The sequence below is a fragment of the Lissotriton helveticus genome, chromosome 6 (assembly GCF_964261635.1).
Source record: "Lissotriton helveticus chromosome 6, aLisHel1.1, whole genome shotgun sequence".
NCBI classification, from domain to species: domain Eukaryota; kingdom Metazoa; phylum Chordata; class Amphibia; order Caudata; family Salamandridae; genus Lissotriton; species Lissotriton helveticus.
Window position 1 is genome coordinate 1,143,516,577 of NC_136067.1, and position 19,443 is coordinate 1,143,536,019.

The following is a 19,443-nucleotide window of genomic DNA, read 5'->3' on the forward strand; positions in this document are numbered from 1 at the left end:
CAGTCAGGCATACCTCAGCAGCAATGTGTAAAGCATTTGTACATACACACACAGTAACATAGTGAAAACACTACAAAAAGACATCACACCAATTTAGAAAAATAGTCATTATTTATCTGAATAAAACAGGACCAAAATGCCAAAAATCCAACATTTAGAAGTAAAGATATCATTTTTGAAAGATTCAAAACAGTTCAGTACATAGAAAACTATGGGTGTGTCACTTTTATCACAAAGTACCTGGGATGCGTCAAAATCAAAGATGAAAACAGGTGCAGGGGAGATGAGGCACCAGAAAAGCAAAGCAATGCGTCACTTCCTTACTCCGAGGGGAGGTGATGAGTCAATTCCCTACTGCCAGGGGAGGTGATGCGGTGATTCCTTACTGTAGCACAGGGTAGGTAATGCGTCAATTCTTACTGCGATGGGAGGTGATGCGTCACTTTTTGGACACACAGGGGCCCATTAGGATGTCGGGCGGATTGCCCCCGCTAGACTGGCGGTAGCCACCGCCGGCCTCGCGGGGGCAATCCGCCCGACATCCACTCCCGAATTCCCCCCCGCCATATTAGAATGGTGGGGGGACCGCGGCGGACGGATAGACCGTCCGCCGCTTTTCCGCCCCGGTCGCCTTGCGGCCGGAGCGGAAAAGGGTTTATATGGTGGCGGTGTCTATTAGACACCGCCAGCCATATTAGGATATGCATTTGGGAATGCCTTTCCGTGGCGGCATTGGCATGCAGAGTCCCCCTGCGGGGGCCCGTTGCGGGCCCCCAGGGACTCCGTGGGGGTGGTGGGTGCACATGGCGGGTACCTATGAAACCCCCCTGCATTTCAATGCACAACATGACAGGCACCTCGCGGTGCCTGTCATGTTGTGCATTGAAATGCACAACGTGCATTTTTAGCATTGCGGCGGGCGGTGCTTTCAGCACCGCCCGCCGCAATGCTAAAAATGCGGGAAGCACCCGCCACTGTGGCGGGCGCATCCTAATATGTAAAACGGGATCCCCGCCCTTATGGCGGGTGGTCCCATTCACCGGTAGGATGACGGGCGAACAAAGTCCGCCCGTCATCCTAATGGACCCCACACTCTTGGTTCCTTACTGCTGGGATACATCGATGAAGAAGTTAGCGTTAAAAATCCAGATGCGCTCGGTCGATGAAGCAACAGTGAAACAGGCGCTGCGTTGATTTCCCAGCCGAGATGCAGGTGATGCGTCACTTTCTTCAGCTGCTCAGCAGGGCCTGCGCCGGAGTCAGTGAGGCGGTACTCCAGACTCGGGCTGTGGTAATCTTTCAGCTGCAGGCAGGCGCTGCGTCGAATCCTTGGCCGCACAGCGGCGAAGTGTTGGTTTTTCAACCACATGGTGATGCTGCGGCGGGAAAAACATTTACTGCAATTCGATGCATCGATTTTCTTCTCTCTTTGCAGCAAAGCCTTCTCCAAGGGCCGAGAACTGAAATTAGCACCACTTGGCAGGTCAGAATTCCCAGCAGAGGAGTTATGGGGCTGCAGGTGGTTTTTGATGGCCCTGAGTCTTCTTAACTGGAGCAAACACACACAGGCTCTTGGAGACCGTTGGCAAGCAGGATGTAGAAAGCAGAGTCCAGTCCTTTCACTGCCCAAGACAGAATCAGCAAGCAGTAGGCCAACACAGCAAAGCACACAGCAAAGTGGTAGTCACTCCTGTCAGCTTCTCCAGCTCTTCTTCTTGGCAACATCTCCTCTTAGTCCGGAAGTGTTCAGAAGTCATAGTGTCACAGCTCCAGTACTTATACCAATTTCAGCCCTTGAACTAGGCAAACTTCAATGGAAACACTTTGTAGTGCACAAGACCCTGCCTTTCCCTGAACTGGCTCCAGACACACTACAGGGGGCTGGAGACAGTTTTGTGTGAGGACAGCCACAGCCCTATTCAGGTGTCAGTTAGAACTCCTCTCACCACTCTAGCTAAGGAAGACCCATAAGCCTGGTGATGGCCCGTCAGGATATGCAGGACACACCTCAGCTCCATTTGTGTGACTGTCTAGAGTGAATGCACAAACAGCCCAACTGTCACCCTCCCTCAGACGTGAATTCCACAGGCAAGCAGATGCACAGAATGGTGAAGCAAGAAAAAGGCCTCTTTCCAAAAGTGGCATTTTTTAAAAACACATTTTAAAAACCAACTCCACTAAATTTGTATTTTTAAATTTTGAGTTCAGAGACCCCAAACTCCAAATCTCTACTCTTCCTGATTGGAAGTTACACTTACAAGAGGTTATAAGGCAGCTCCATGATAACCTATGAGAGAGATAGTCCTTGCAATAGTGAAAAACTAAATTAGCTGTATTTCACTATAAGGACATGTAAAAGACCACAGTACATGTCCTACCTTTTAAATACATTGCACCCTGCCCATGGTGCTACCTTGGGACTAACTTATGTGTAGTAAAATAAATTTGTAGCAGCACTTGCCTGAGCGACATGCCAGTTTAAAACGCACACACAGGCACTGCAGTGGCAGGCCTGAGACATGTTTGCTGGGCTATTCGTGTGGGTGTAATAATCAGTGATGCAGGCCCACTAGTAGTATTTGAATTACAGGCCCTGGGCACATACAGTGCACTTTAATAGGGTCTTACCAGTAAATCAAATATGGCAACCAATAACCAATACAATTTAGACAGACCGTGTATGCACTTTAGCTCTGATCGGCAGTGGTAAAGTGCCCATAGTCCTAAAGCCAACAAAAACAAGGTCAGAAAAAATAGGAGGAAGAGGGCAACACGTTTGGGGATAATCCGGCAAAAAGGGCTAGGTCCAACAATACCTTTGCTGAATGATCATTTGTTACTTCCCAGAACTTAATCAATCCTCCTTCGTCTGTGTATTTGATTCAAAGCCCTCTGAGGCTGCATCAAGGTTATTTGTAACACTTGGCAAACCCTGAATAAAATAAATACAAAATTGGTGCCCACAGTGTGTTCTATATCCTCTGTGGTCACTGGTCCTTTTTGGTGCAGCACCAAGCATTGTCCTGCAGGCAACTCTGTGGACCAGGTGCTCTGTGATTGGACAGTTAATATTCAGACTTTGTTTTCAGAGTCTGCTAAAGTGACTCTGCTCCTGTCTTTCACAATTCTGCCACAACTGCTGCTAAGCCCTTTGGGTGCTTGGTCTGTGTGCTCTTTTCACAAATGTCCATTGTGTTTCTGATTTTGTGATGCCTGCACACTACACATATGGTGGCAGGCCCTATTATTAGACCTTGTATAGCTGGAGTTTGTCAATAGAATGTTTCCTACTGCAGGATTGTGCTCTGGTTTGTATGGGGTCTATTGTATTATTGTAGCAGAATCCAGGGGACAAGTTAACTTTTTCTTGAATGCAGGTATTGCTGATACTCAGCATAGATTTAATTTGCTTAAGAAGATAAATTGCCTAAGAGTCATCATCAGCTACAGTGATGATGGTATGATATGTTGTGACATATTCTGTCTTCTCTGCTTTGTTCGGTAGATATTTTTTCTTTCTGAGAGATATTAGTATCCTCTACCGGGGAAAACAGGAGGGATTAAGTGCACATAAATGTAGTATGGTGGACCAGACATCATCCCCATTTATGATTGGGTATCCTGACCTCCACGGTCTAAATAGGCCCCTAATAGCCATATGTATGATCAACTGGCCGTAAAATACTGGTCACAATTTGCGACCAGTATTTTTTTGACCAGTGTGGTAATGTGCAAACCAACCTACGTACTAATACGTCAGTTTGCAATCTACAGATGTGTAGTGGGTCGCATTAGACCTACCTCGTGAATATTAATGAGGTATGTTGCATATTGCGACCCACTATGGATTGAGCCCATCACAGCAGACCTTCATATCTGTGAATGCTGTTTAATAATGCAAACTTTTTGTTTAAGGTCAGCCCATTTCACTAAAAGGGAATAGGACTATGTATAAAACAAAAGGATTCTTTTTTTTCATTTTATTTTTATTTTAGGAGTTTTATATAGCACTGGCAAGACCCCAAGGGTTATCAGAGAGATTTACAGCAACGTTATGACAACTGTCAGTCAATCACAACACAATAGGAGTACAGTTTTTGGAAGTCTAGACAATTGTCAGTCAATCACAGTGCATTAAAAATATAGATTTGAAACCTAGTCATTCATATTCAGTAATACTGTAGTAAGATTGTGGAGCTGAGCGTCAAGTTGTTGTGTAGAGCTTGCAGGAGCGGTATATGTAACTAAGTGGAGTATCCATGGAAAGATTGATTTGATTATTTTCTGGAGGGATAAAGGTGTTGGTTAAGGAGAAATTATTTTAGTTGTCACTCGAAGCTCGTGAAAGAGGTGTTAGTTCTGACCTGTATTGGGAGAGAGTTCCAGATTTTGGGGGCGTTTCCTGAGAAAGAGCGTGAGAGGGCTTTTTGTTTATGTCTTTTGGGGAGGATGAGAAGAAGTGTGTTAGAGCTTTTGTGAGTATGGCTGCGAGGTAATCTGGCTTACCAGTGTGTAGGGCGTTGTAGGTGAGACAGGCAGTTTTGAAGCAGCAGCTTGCTTCATTTGGGAGCCACTTTAGATTTTGCAGTTCGGGGGTGATGTGATTATGTTTCTTTGCTCCGGTGACCATTCTTGCTGCTTCATGTAGGGTGGCTCTCATGAGGGCTATGTGTGCTTTAGCTGCTTCTCTGAGTGTGGCATTTCCATAGTCTAGTCTGGACAGAACCACTGCTTGTGTTGCAGTTTTCTGGTCATTTGGTTGGAGGATTGATTTGATTTTGTTGAGGTGTTTTAAGCTGTAAAAAGTGCCTTTTGCAGTGGACCTTATGTGTGAGCTCATGTCACAATTCAAAACTTTCTTACCAGTTTTGGTGTGTTGGAATGGTTCCCGACTTCGGTTCTTGAAGGTTCTGGTCTGTCTGAGGTCAGGGCGACCCTTTCTGGTAGCCACGGTGCTGCCCACAGTGAAAAGCCAGAGCAGACTTTGTCTTGCAGAAGAGAAAAGCCTCTCTTGTAGGTGGAGACTCCAGGAATGGAAAGGAAGGAAAGACCCAGAAACAAGAGCAGAACACCTGCAAGGAGAGTAGAATTGAAGACAAGAATTCCGGGCAAGAGTAGAAGGCTTCAAGGAATCCAAACTGTAACCGGAAGCGCCAACAGGAAATAAAAGTGCACCAGCAGGAAGCAAAAGTACACCAAACAGGAGACAAAGGAACCAACAGGAGCAAGGACATAACGGCAGGAGAAAGGTGTGTTGCAACACCAGGAAATGAAGGATTCCGTCCCTTATAAACCCATAGACAGAAAGTGACGTAACAGGAAAATCAGAAAAGGCAGTCGCCATCTTGGATAGGAAAAAGATAATACAAAGAATAGGAAAGGTCACCATCTTAGAATGGTATAACAAAATCTTTCCCAAAGTCCTCTGGTAAGCAGAACTGAAGAATCATGGGAAGAAGAAGGCGACAAGATGACCCCAAGAGAAGAATGGAAACCAAGAATTTAAATCAGGCAAAAAGGTAAGTGTAAGATATTCCCATAGAGAGTTTATATTGGAAGCCACAGATCCAAGACTGGAGCTGCAGCATTCCTAACTCATCAAAACGGGGCGCCGCATGGAGCTGCGGTGAGCCCAATACCAGGAAGAAATGGGTGTCACGGAATTTAACTGCGGTGCCAAAAAGCAACAGTGTCAGTTTTTCTTTGTTTCTTTATACTCTACTGCAGCCTACTGGCAAATGCCTGCAATTACAGGTTTTTCCTATGGCAATAAAGCATTGTTGTGTGCAAATGTTTACTGCTCTCTTTCTCTTCCTTAGGGGTTGTGAGAGTACTACTGTGTTTATGCTAATTTCTGTAATTTTGCGGCAGTTATGCCAGTTGTGAGATGTTTAGGCTGCAAATATATGTTTCCACATATATATATACATATATATTTATATGTATTTTTTATATGCTCCGGGATCCCGCACATGGGCGGGGATTATTCATAGATTATGACTTTGATGAGTATACCCCTGGATGAGAACTAGGATTACAGGTAAGTAACTAATCCTTCCTGTCACAGGGAGGTGTAATCACCTCCCAGACAGGTAGTGTATTGGGGCTGGGTGGGTGCAGTCAGAGAATGCTTTTCAGACTGTGCTCTGGGTCCCTGTGCATACCCCAGTTCAAACCAGTTGCAGGGGCACTCAGCCCCTGCTCTGGCGTGAAACTGGACAAAGGGAAAGGGGTGTAACCACCCCTCTTCCCAGACCCTCCCATAGGTGGGTCCCCAGAGTATGTCCAACCCCGTTTCTTAGTATAAGTAAGGGACCCCAGTCCTTAGGACTTCAGATTATACCTGGACGAAACTCTGATACTGAATCCTGGAACTTCGACACATTATATCGACCAGAGGACTGAAGAATCTCCCTTGGGGTCAAGGAGTGACTCCCCTGTTCAAAAAGGCACCAAAGAAGCAACTTGCTGGTCTGATTTCTGAAGCTCCCACCGGACTCCGAAGTATTTGAGACTCAGGACATGGACTTCCAGACTTCTCAGAGGCTGACACGAGATCCCAGCAAAGCTGAGACCCGCAGCCCTCACGAGAGATGTGGAACCGGAACTCCTGGACACCGTGCACATTTGCTAGTGCATCGACTTGCCGAGCTTTCCTGAAGTTGTGCATTGGGCTACTTGTAGTCCAAGCCCTGAGCACCAACTACACAGAAGATTGTGGGCCTACACTCCATCCACGAGTGTTCCGTGAGCCCGCTTCTAGTATTTCTGCCCGAGGCCCCTTCGCGATCCCTGGTCCATCGACTGGTGGGTCCCCACGAAGGTAACTCTTCTTTCCTTTGGGCTTCCCTGGTTGCTCCAGACGTGCCCTGACTCCCCACTGAGTGGTGAGTCCCTCAGACCTTGCTGGTCTGCACCAGAGCCAATCTCTGCTTTCTGCGTGGGTTGCTATTGCCAAGGCTAGTTGGGTCCAATCCGGAAACCGACTGCGCAGCACTTGACATCCTTTGTTGGACAGCTCGAATCCAGCTACTGGTTGTCGTGGACGCCTCCTGGTCCTCGTGGCTGAAGAGTCAAGCTTCACCTTCACCTGAAATCACCCGACATCGGTGGGCATCCGCTCATCGCCCCTTCTGGTCACTGACTAGTGACCCAGACTCTGTCCCCTCTTCTTACAGGTTTTTCACATCTCCGATACACCCTTGGATCCAGCCGGACACTTTCGACTTGGTCGCCAGCAGCACTTTGCAGCAGATCGCCATTGAAATCGACGACGAATCCCCGACACGAAAAGACACCTATGCACCCAGCTTCCCTGGGTGAGGAAACTGGAGTACTCCAGAGCTCCCGTGGGTGTTGACTCTAGAACCTCCTCGTTCTAAGGAGGTTTGCTCCAAGTCCTCTTCTAAGTGTCCTTAATCTTTAAAATTCCAACCGCGACTTTCCCCATAGAAGTTAATGGTGATTCGCGGCTGTGTTTAAACACTGCACCCGTCCCCCGTGGTTCCCCCATGTCACTACTGTGGGTGGTTCCTAGTGTCCCCAGCGGTTCTAAAGGCTCTAGGCCTTGTTTCTATGTCAGTCATGGTTCTTATACCGCTTTCTTAATATACGGTTTTGTATGCCCCTAGGGCTCAACGTACATTGTGCTAATTTACTGTGTGCTAATTAAGTTTACTGAATGTACTTTTGCCTCTAGCCTCATAAAGAGACTGGAGGGATGTGTTTAGAATAAATAACTATATTTTATATATGTACCTGGTGTGGTTCTCCTTTCATTTGGTCATTCATGAGATTATAGACTGGTAAAACAAGCTGCTTTACATTCCTTCAAGACTTAGCCTGAAGGCTGCTCTCCACAGCTACTAGGTTGTCTTTGAACCGACCATCAATAAGGGTCATTGGACTGGGGCAAGGTGCCCACTAGAATAGTGGACAGCATATGCCAGGCCAACTTCTCACACTCATGTTTAGTCTTGAGTCCAGAGAGATCCCCAGAGACTTAGCGGAGTCCGCTACAGTAAGCTTGCCGTTCAGGCCATCAAGGTTATTCATATATTCATGGATCTGTGGTAAGTGGCCGTGGTTGGAGAAGACCAGAGTTTCTGTTTTTTCTTGGTTGAGTTTGAGGTGTTGTATGATAGCTAATTTAGTATTTTTAAGAATGTGGCGTTAAGCCGGCGTATTTCGTTTGAGAGGATATTTCTAGGTAGAGTTGGATATTGTCAGCATAGAGGTGATAGGTATAATTAGTTTGTCACAGAATTGTGGTGAGGAGCTCCATGTGAATGTTGAAGAGTTTTGGCGAGATGACTGAGCCTTATGGGACACCCTGGACAATGGGTGAAATATCTGGCATTGAGTTGTTGATTTTCATTTGTTGGGATATTTTTGGGTTTTGGTTTTGTTTATCAAAACACAGTGGTCCATGGACTTCTGCCTTCTCTTAAACAGGCCTTTTTTTTTACATTCACAAAGAGGAAGGGGTCCTAAGGGATCCCTTCCCATTTGCAAATGGGTTATCATTACATGCTTGCAGTCAGTAAAGTATTAATGCTTGGAGTCTGGAATTTGAGTCTGGAATTCGGGCGCAAAAGATTCATACATACCATTGCGATTCGGTATAGTGGGTTTCATTTTGTGGATCAGCCGTTTGCATATGCAAAAAGCTTAGTACATCTGTTCCTAAATTCTGTCCTTAGCTACATCATTTGCATCATTCAGGTGCCAGCCTTTGCTATGCAGGCATTACTGCAACAATAGGTGTGATAAAATACTTTATGGTTCGAAAGCTGGCTTGTGGGTGCCATGTGGTTTGTGAAAAACGTTGGTCTCTTCTGGGTCCTTTGTTGTGTGTCTTCGTGGACTTCTCTGTGTCTGGAGGCCATGCTGTTCACCTGTTGCTTGGTTTGGCGTGCGTTGCATGGTGCAGGATGTTCAGTTGGTGCACTGCGCCTTCGTGACCCCTCTTCTGTTGGTATAGAAGGTTCTTTTCCTATGTGAATTAAAACATTTTGCACAACTTTCGCACACATTTTTCTTCTTGTATAATATATGCTTAGTGAAAGTTATTGTGGCTGCTTCCTGTCTTGCTTGCTCGTCTTTTGGCCCTACTAGTCTGTTGTGGGTGCATACATATTGTGGTTCCTCCATAGTTATTTGGAACTTTTTGTAGATTAAATGGTGTATTAATATTGATACTACAATCGGTCTGTGCTCACGGTCATCATTTTCATGCGTCCCTGCTAGGGAGTTCACAAAGGTATGCCTATCTTCCTTAACCACTGTTTCTTTTCCCTTACTTTATGTACTGGTTGTCTTTTCCCTGGTGTGTTTGCTACAGTGACTTTTCCTCAATTTGCTGTGTTTATTTATAAGATTAATTAATCACGTGTTTAAACGCATGAATTTCTACACCAAAGGGAAAAGCGAAACATACTGTTTTAATGCACAACAAAGCTCTTTGATAGCAATGGGGCAGTAACAGATCTAATATTTGTTTTAATAATGCACGTCAAAGGCATGGAAACATTAACACCTACAGGGAGAAAAAAGTCTAGTCGGTAAATTTTGAGCTATCGTTTCCAATTACTCCACAATACGGTCACACATGCGGAAACTGGCTGAATGGCTCTTTGATTTAAGCTTTATGCTTGAGCAGAACTTGCATCGTTCCCAGTTAAAAATAGTCCCGCTGAACAGCTGCGGGATTGATATAAAAAGGTTATTGGCACCGGCTCAATGTGTTCCTGTAAGCTACTAATTACAGAGACCTGTAATGAGCTACAGGTGTGAGGAGCGCGGTGCTCCAGGATAGCCATAAGGCATTCACTGACATTTATCCGACGCCATGTTTTAGGGCCTTGAGCCCTTGTTGTCGTCAGATGGATTCGATAAAAAGAGCACAGCAAAACGAGCATAGAATATATTGTTTTGCTGTTCGAATTTTGCTTGTGTGACTTTTCCAGCCCAGGCCCAGGTTTATTTATTGCTCTCATGTTTTTATTTTATGTGTTTTCAGGCTAGGAGGGGATTCCAATGTCAGTAAACTTCAAAACGTTGATTTTTTAAAAATTCATATTATTACTAGGCGTGGACTGTATGTGACCTGCCTGTGTAGAAACGTGCTTGATTTATGCCAGTGGCTACAGGTAGTGTTCATCTGTACCCATTTTTGGCACTAGGACGTATTCTGTTATCATCATCAGACATTGACCCAGAGAGAGAGTGAGAAAGCAGAAAGTCTAGAAGAAGAAGCAGAGAGAGACAGGAAAACAGTGACAAGGATATGGTAGACAGCAGGGATGAAAAAGAATCAGCAAGTGTAGGGTAGCCAAAGAAAGAGGCCTCACTCTTGCCTTCTTATCATATGCATGGTGGTGCCAAATTCAGCATTAGTGGGAGACACATCCTATGGCGTGTTCCATTTGGCAAAATATGACAATGTATTTGACTAATGATAAAAACTGATTAAGAAAAATGTTTGATAAAATAAGCACAAAGTGAAAGGAGCTATCAAAGTTATAAATGAAAAACAAAAAACACCCCACAGAAAAGAACAAGAAAAAGGCATTCATTGTTATGAGGTTCACAAGGACAAAGTGACCTCTGTGGTGGGTCTATCATTGAACTTGGCTGGATACACATTTTGTCTCTTCAAAAAAAGGGACATCAGAGAGGGATTTAAGGAAAAAGGAGAGTCCTCCACTCAAAACCAAAATAATCGCACAAAAACCCCAAATTACCTACAACCCTAAAGACATTTTCATTTTCAGAAATAAATAAAAGCCCCAACCATAGAACTTTACTGTATGGGGACTAACCAGTATACTCATCTGGTTCGAAAAAGACCGAGGGTGTTATGGCCAAAAAATTGAAGTCAATCAAGGTGAGTACTTTCTCAGTTATAAAATAGGCGAGAACTCTGATAAACATAGAGTGCACACCTTACACCCAACATCAAAGTAAAAATGTGTGAAACTGTGCCATTCATCTATTTAATTGACACATAGTTAAAAACACAAAATCATGTCCAGGCCGGTAATTATGAAAGCCCAACATATTTCATTGCCACCATATCTTAAGGCAAATTCGTCAGGGCCAGGCAATTGCCTATTTTACACCACACTTAGAAGCAAACTGATAGAGAGAAGAAAAATAAAACAAAAGTCCTGTTAAAGTGGTCAAATAGTATAAATATATAAGGATCACAGTCCCACCAAACAGATTTTTACACAAAAATTATATTTAACACACGTCTCTCTAGGCGTGTATATACCAGAGGACACCATGTAACACACCTTCAGATAATTATTGGATTTACTGCTTCAACCTACAACACATATCATTAAAAGGAAGCAAAAGTTCTTGTAATTAGAAGCACATTGGGAGGACAGATTTTCAACTTTAAACTTGTTGGTTAGCTCACTCTACAGCAGCAAGCAACAGACATCACAGAGTGCTGAGATGCTCAGAATCTCGTTTCACATAGTGCACAAAGCCCTCACTTCACCAAAGCACCTGTGAAATATTCTTTCAAAATAGTTATCCACCAGGGGACACTGTGTCAAGTTCATTATCTGTTATACAAACGGACAGAAGAGGAAAACTCCTTTCCGCCGTGTTCACCACACATTACCTAACACTCTAGTTAATAGTCTCACTGAAAAGCAACACATTGTTTCCAACTTGAAAATAGGAAACAGAAAAAAAGGTCAGGTGTCCATAAAGCCAGAAGTGCTACTCTGTCAACCTAATTAATTTTGCAATTCTGGTTTGAAAATCTCTGCAGATGGAAAAACCAGATTCAGAATGTCTGGTGGCTCCGCTGCATAAATTACCCCTGCTGCTACCTCTATTTTACCGTTGAAAAGGTGTTGGGCCCTTGACACCGTGTATTACCTTCAGGAGACTTTACATAAACATGCACAGTCAAAAATGCAATTATTATTTAAGCCAATAAAGAGAGTTGGTGAGTATTTTAAAGAGTTTTATTTTCTAATCAAAGTAAATTTTTTCTCTGACCCTTTATTCATTAGTAAAATATCAATCAGGTTAAAACATTTGGAAAACAGGAAAAATAGCAATAATACAGAACACATTACAGTCTGCATATAAGCATTACACTTAGAAAAGAAAATGTGGCTCAAAATGTCAGTCAAAACTTCTAAAGAGTTTCTAAGAAAAATAAGTCTTGCAAGGCTAATCAATAATTAATAGTTGGCAAAAATCTCCCATAAAGAGAAATAAATGCATAAGACAAATAAATCTTTTCAGACCTAGTTAATTAGTCAAAGCATGAACTTGAAGTTTTAGCATCTAATTCTACCTTCTGCCTGTCTGTGTTTAGGGGCGGCTATCCCGCCCTTCACCAGTCCACAGAGGAATGTGGTCTGCCTAGCCAAAAATATGACGTGCAAGGACTTCTCTGAAAAAAATATGAGCAAGAAACCCCCCACCTGACTCTCCTTGGACGCAAATCTCCTCCCAGGCTGCACCCGCGACGATCGCGTACCTAACCCATATGAATGTCTGGTCTAATCTGTTCCTTCTCTCACACGCCCCCCTAAAGCCTAAGAGCCTAAAAAGCCCAAAAGCCAACCTCGCCTCCGAAGAGGTCATCATTTATACTCTAATTCTTGGCAGACTACACAAAAATATTTCATATTCAGAAAAGCTTGTACCTGATTGGTTAGTCACGATGGCAAGAGGGTCTCACATTCTGATCTCATTGGAAATTCTAAGCCATACCGGTTTTAACAAAAGAAGCGTTAATAATTAATACATTTATATGTTTTAGCAACATTTACTAGGAAAAATGTTTTATTCTATTTTCCTCCTTCCTGTCACATCGAAGGCAGGAAGGATACTTTAACTATCACTGGTACATTGGCACAATAACAAGAATGTACTGTTCACAGTGGCCTTGACTCCTTCGTGTCTTGAGGCAAGCTGGCACAATCTGCGCATGCTCTCTTCTCTTTAATGCAAGTCACAGCCTTGCTGGATTCACAGGCAGCCATTTTATCTTAGGCCCCAAAACCAAAACAAATACAAAAGAGTATTAACTTTATGTAAATAAACCCATTATGTTTTTCCACCCCATACTAATACCCTTTATAAATGATTACCTAGCAAAGCTATTAGTTTAAAGCAGCTTTTCTTATTATTTGTGCTCAACATGCAAAAATAAAAATGTGCAACATAGCATAAACATGCACTAGTGCAAATTTTCAAAGCGCATACAATTAATACATACTTATAGCAACATGCTTTAATGTTTTAGATAGCTTTTCATGCAAAAAAAAAGTGTTTTGCCCCAGGTGTAGTGTTTGGTGCATTATTCATTAACACATATTATAAAAAGAGGTGTTATAAACTGAACATGTTTATCCAAATATGCAACAAGCCAAAGTCTTTCAAGACAGGGACAGGGGTGTAGATTACAAGGAAAATGAGCTGGGAAGAGAGAACACGTTCTATGGTTATTCTTCACAACTAAAAAGGCCACTTAAATCACAAGTTTTTTCTACACTGCAAAAAAACACATGTTAATTCAGCACAAACATTTCAGACTGACTAGGCCTCATTTCATGTCTTATGTGCCATTTGTTTTCACTTGCACCAAAATATGTGTGTCAATTTAAATGCAGTCTGTCTGAAGCACAAAAATAAAGCAATGCCTGAGTACAGATGAAATCTGCTCCATCACTACGACCCATAATTCTTCAAGGGCAACTAGAGTGGCTTCCACGGGGTGCCGTCTTGGAAGGAGAAATTTCAAAATAAGCGGACGCGACCACAGGAGCACGCTGTGCCTAAAATGGAAAGTGGTTAAATCAAATTGTGTATAGTGAACACTTATATACAAATATTGTATTAACTTAAAATCACTCCGTATTGTAATGTATAGGGAAGCCGGCCCCCTGAACAAATCAATTTTTTTTAAACCAGTTAAAAAAAAAATAATGATACTGAGGCAGAGAGTAAAATGGGAGTGTAGGCTGAGAACAAAATAAGGAAGAGGAGGGGCAAAAGAAATAATGGGCCGCAACTTCATAAGTGATGCCCTCAACAGCAAAAAAACTGCACATGCAAACCAGGAACCCCTGTAAAAACAAACAATAGCTGTATTCCCTAATATATGAAAGGGCCTCCTCCTCACTGTCTAATCCTATGCCACTAAATAAGGTAATTTAGACCATATTTGTCAGTATTTTCAGACAAAATCCAACAAGCCTCTGTGTTTGCCAGAGCCATATCAGCTCCGCTATGCCGCTGGTCTTATTTCTCCAGAATTGTCCATTGGCCTAGGTTCCATATCTCTAAAATGTTGAACTAATTTGTTAGTGAGTCCTCCAGCTCTGAAAGTGCTGCATGTTTCTGCATTCGTACCTTGACCTTCCTCATAGCCAGACCAATATAGAATAGGATACGTGGGCATTTCAACCTGTAAATGACAAATGAGGAGTTACAGTTAGCCATTGTATTTTGATACCAGATTTTACCATCACGCAGAGTTATTTCTTTCATGTGCTTGGTAAGTTTACAGACATTGCATTCGCCACAGGGAAAATGTCCTCACATTGGAACCAATTACCTATCAGATTTCCAAGTTGAGACCTAGGACCTAGTATAGACCAGCCTATCCTTCAAATTAGCTAACTACCAGAAGGCAAAACATTGTCACCGAACAGTGTTAGAGCCCACATTTAGCTTATATCAATGTTTCTGAATGAAATTCCTTATTTGAGAAGACAATGAATCATACATCAACACCACTGTGACACATTCATCTTTTGATTTTGACTCTTTCTTCCATCAAGACTGCTTTCAGGGTATTCAATGCCCGCTTCTTTGCTTGGTTCACAACCGTCCTACGATACACTTGTCAGGCCATATGTTCTTATAGTGCCTGAGGCTGTTCCATGAAAGTGGTTCGCTCAGTAAAGTTATGACGTTACCGTAAAAAATGGCCCACAGGGAGATTATCCCTTAGTGCTCGAGGATTATATGAAGTATAATGCAACAGCAAATTTCTATCCATGGGCTTCTGATGTACTAACGTGACAAGATGGGAATCCCAAGCCTCGAGGTCTAGATCTAAATATGATATTGAGTGACAACTCACTGTCCAGGTGAAATGTAAATGCGAATCCAGACAGTTGAACCAGATCATAAAGAAGTTCAGATCAACTTCTGTCCCAGTTTGTACACATACATTGTCGTCGTAACGCTTCCACAGGGGGAACTTAGATATGGATTCGACTCATTGAAGATAAAATGTTATTCAAATATTCCCACATTGATGCAGGAAAGACTGCAAGCAAAAGTTGCCCACATAGAAGTCCCCGATACTTGGAGAAATAACTGAACTTTGTACTGAAAAAGAGTTTGTGTAAGTGCCAAGTTCAATACACTGCAATATAACTGTCTGGGGGAGGGGTGTCATAGAGCCATTCTTGCATGGCTAAGGCTCTAGCAACTAGCCCTAAAGAGGCATTCTGGGGAATATTTGAATACAGGGACTCAATGTCCAACATAACCAGGAGTTGCCTCTGAGGGACAAACTCCTTGTCCTGTAACAGCCCCAAAACAACCATTGTGTTCTACAAATATGCGAGTTGTGAGAGGACACATTCTTGCAGAAATAAAGACGCAAACTGGATAATGGCTCCAGAAGAGATTTTATCGCAGAGACAATCGGTCTCCCTGGGGGGCAGTCGGTGGGGTTTATGGATTTTAGGAAGAACATAAAACACGGGGATATGTGGATCCTGCTTAATCAAAAAATCCACCTTATTTTTGTGACCCATTTTTGATCTAATTAAATTACTTAGACCATTCGAAACAGATAAAGGTCTAAGTCTGTTTACTAGTTAAAACAGCAGGTCATAAATAGCAGGTCAGGTTCGTTTTTCCTGTTATATAAAACCATTTTTTATCCAAGGCACTTTCCAGGATTCATTTAATCAATACTTTTAGCTATGGAGTTGTATCCTTCGCCAAGGGGGTGTAGTTGTTTCTCACTCCCACGAGGTGATTCACTTCAGTATCATAATTTGAAGCATCCATATTCACAATGGCTCCTCCCTTGTTAGACAGTTTTATAACAATCTGGTAGTTGGGCTGTAGACTCTTAATAGCGTCCCTTTCATCTTTCGTAATATTCTGAAGGTGTTTGGTTTGAAATTTCTCTAATGCAGCAGCCTTCTCCAAAATGTGCTCTTCAAATATCATGACCTCGGGACCCACAGCTGAATGAGGGGTGCAAAAGTGGAAAGTTTTTCAAATATCTGATTGTTAGAAATTGGGTTTCTGGTTGGCAGAGAGATGCAGCCTATCCGAGCAGGAATCGCAATCCTAGTCAGGACAAGTCACAGCACACCCAAAATTATCCTGTGCTGCTCACCCTTGTGTAGATTGGTACTGAACCGTCAGGCTTAACTTAAGAGTCAATGAGTGAAGTATTTGTGCAGCACTCCAGAGAGTAACACAGCGAAAACACCACAAAAAAACTCCATACAAGGTTAGAAAAATAGAGCTTAATTTTATAAATAAAACAAGACCAAAACTACCAAAATCCAATAAGTGGAAGTCAGCATATGAATTTTTTAAGAATCAACTGTAAAAATAGCACGTAGAAGCAATTAGTGCTCATGTGGGATATCTGATCATGCCGAACCAGGACAAAGTCAAAAGTTCAGGCCAGCCTCTATGGAGCACCAGCCAGATACAGGGACCCAGAGAGGCCAGCTGAACAATATTACCTTGATCCCCACTGTGTCGCCATCAAAGAAGCGTGGTGCAGCCGAAGCGATGTGCCGGTGACGAGCCATGCAGTGGACGAGATGCGTCGATTTTTTCAACGCAATGGTAGAAATGCTGTAGTTCTAAGTGTGATGTGCAGATTCCAAAGGCCATATACTGCTACTGCTCCTGCAGCAGACGATGTGTCGGTTCCGAGGGTGATGCGCTGGTTCCCAAGGTGATGTGCTGAGTCCACTCCACACATCAAGGAGTATGCGCAGTTCCGATTAATGGAAAGGTGAAGATATACAGGTTCCAATGGAAAATGCATAGGTAGACTGAAGAAGCTCACTTCTTAAGGTCCAGGTCTGAGGAAGCACCACTTGGCAGGGCAGACTCTCCAATGGCAGAGTCCATGTGCAGATGCAGGAAAGATGGAAGACTTTCATGTCCCTGAGACTTCAAATCAGGGGGAAAGCCAGCAAGCCCTTGTAGTCACTCTGGGTTCAAGTGAAACAGGGCCAATCCTTCTCACCCAAGCAGGGGAACAGCAGGCAATAGGGCACCACAGCAATGCAGGAGTCCAGCAAAGCAGCAGTCAAGCAGAGTGGCAGTCCTTTCAGCTGCACAGCAGTTCTTCTTCCTGTCAGAGTCTTCACAGGTCCAGCAGTGTACTGATGTCATGGTCTCATAGGTCCAGTACTTTTACCCAGTTGTGCCTTTGGAGTGGGGTAGACTTCAAAGAATGGTCTTTGAAGTGCATAGAGGTCCTCCCTTTCTGCCCTGGCCCCAGACTCACTGCTTGGGGTATGCAGCCCTAAGTGTGTGAACAGGATGTAGCCTATTCAGGTGTAAGTGTGAGACTGTGCCCAGCTCCCCCCTCCGACTTCCCAGGATGGCCTATCAAGTCACACCTAAGCTCCCTTTGTGCGTGGCTGTCTGGAGGGAGTACACAAAGCCTAGCTGTCACCCAACCCAGGCTGAACAGAGACAGGCAGCAGGCACCAAATGGCTAAAGTAAGAAAATGGCAGCTTTCTAAAGCCTTCTAAAATCCAACTTTACCATCAGTAGTGATTTTCAATTGTGATTCCAGAGATACCAGATTTTTGGTCTTTTCACTACCCAATGTGAAATTACACTTATAAAATGTAATAAGGTAACCCCAATGTTATCCTGCAGGAGAGATAAGTCTTGCAGTAATGAAATACGGCTTTGGGAGTTTTTCACTACCAAGACATGTAAAACTTAAAAGTACTTGTCCTGCCTTTTAGATACATTGCACCTGACCTGTGGGTTATACAGGACCTACCTAAGGGGTGACTTATATCTATGAAAAGCAAAGATTTGGCCTGGCAAGAGGCTTGTCTTGTCAGGTTGACGTGGCAGTGTAAACTTCACATACAGGCTTTGCAATGGCGGGCCCGAGTCATGGTTAAAGGGCTACGTAAGTAGGTGGCACAATGAGTGCTGCAGGCCCACTAGTAGCATTTAATTTACAGTCCCTGGTCGCATGTAATGCACTTTACTAGGAAATTATAAGTAAATTAAATATGCCAGTATTACCATGTTTAAAGTAGAGAGCCCATACACTTTAGCACGGATTAGCAGTGGTAAAGTGAGTGAAAACAAGGTCAAATAAATGGAGGGAGGCAAGCAAAAAGTTAAGGGACTACCATTCTAAGATTTTCAGGTGTAACACTGATGAAAAAACAAAAGTGGATCTCTTGGTTTATCATGAAAAACTTCTATAACTTTTTAAAAACACATTTTTAAATAACTTTATTTCCAGTTTTCCTGCATCTAAACATACATAAATAGTGGGTTACTGTTGATCATATCTTCAAGTGAATTGTAACAGTGGCAGCAAACCTAATATTGTATAGTTAACATGGCTATAGACTTCATAGTGTCTATCTCAGCATTTACTTACAATCCCAGCCCTCCTCCCAAGCTTTCTTTGCCCCCAACAGTTTAACATTAATGTCCACCCTCGCATCTGATCGTCAGTCACATCATGTATAGAAAGTAACGCCGTCTATGGAGTGATGTTCTTCACAGTGCCCAGAATATGAAACCTTACACCCCACTCCCTCTGGGACAATGCCCCGCTCCTGTTGCAAGTCTGAGGACTGCCGTAAAGACTCAACATATGCTCTATAGGGCCCCCATATGTTTTTGGGACGAGATGAGCTGGTCATAATGCTCACTTATACCTCACAATTAGTGTTACAATAGGCCATGCTGCACAGTCAGCTCTGCAGATTAGGGGCCGCCCTACGGCCCCACAGTAGAGCTATTTCCCTTTTGGCCAGCAGCAGAGCGCTAGATGCATACCTTCTAATCTTTTTGGGAAAGTTTACTCTGTACCCCTGTAAAACTACTTCTTGTGCAAGGATGAGAGACAAGTTGGTCATGGTTCCTAACACTTTGTGTACCTTCTCCCAGTATGTCTGCACCTTAGGACATGTCCATGTGAGGTGCGCAAAGACTGCGTAAGGGGCGGCACATTTCTGGCAATTATGTGGCCTGGACGGGTCCAGTTTGTGTGCTTTGGTGGGTGTGTAGTAAGTGCGGTGCAGGAATTTAAAATGGACCAGTTTATGCCTGCTGTTAAGGGAGACTTCCTTCGTTAATATGCAGCACTTCGCCTACTGTTCGTTCGTAATGGGGTGGCCCAAGTCCCCTTCCCAGGC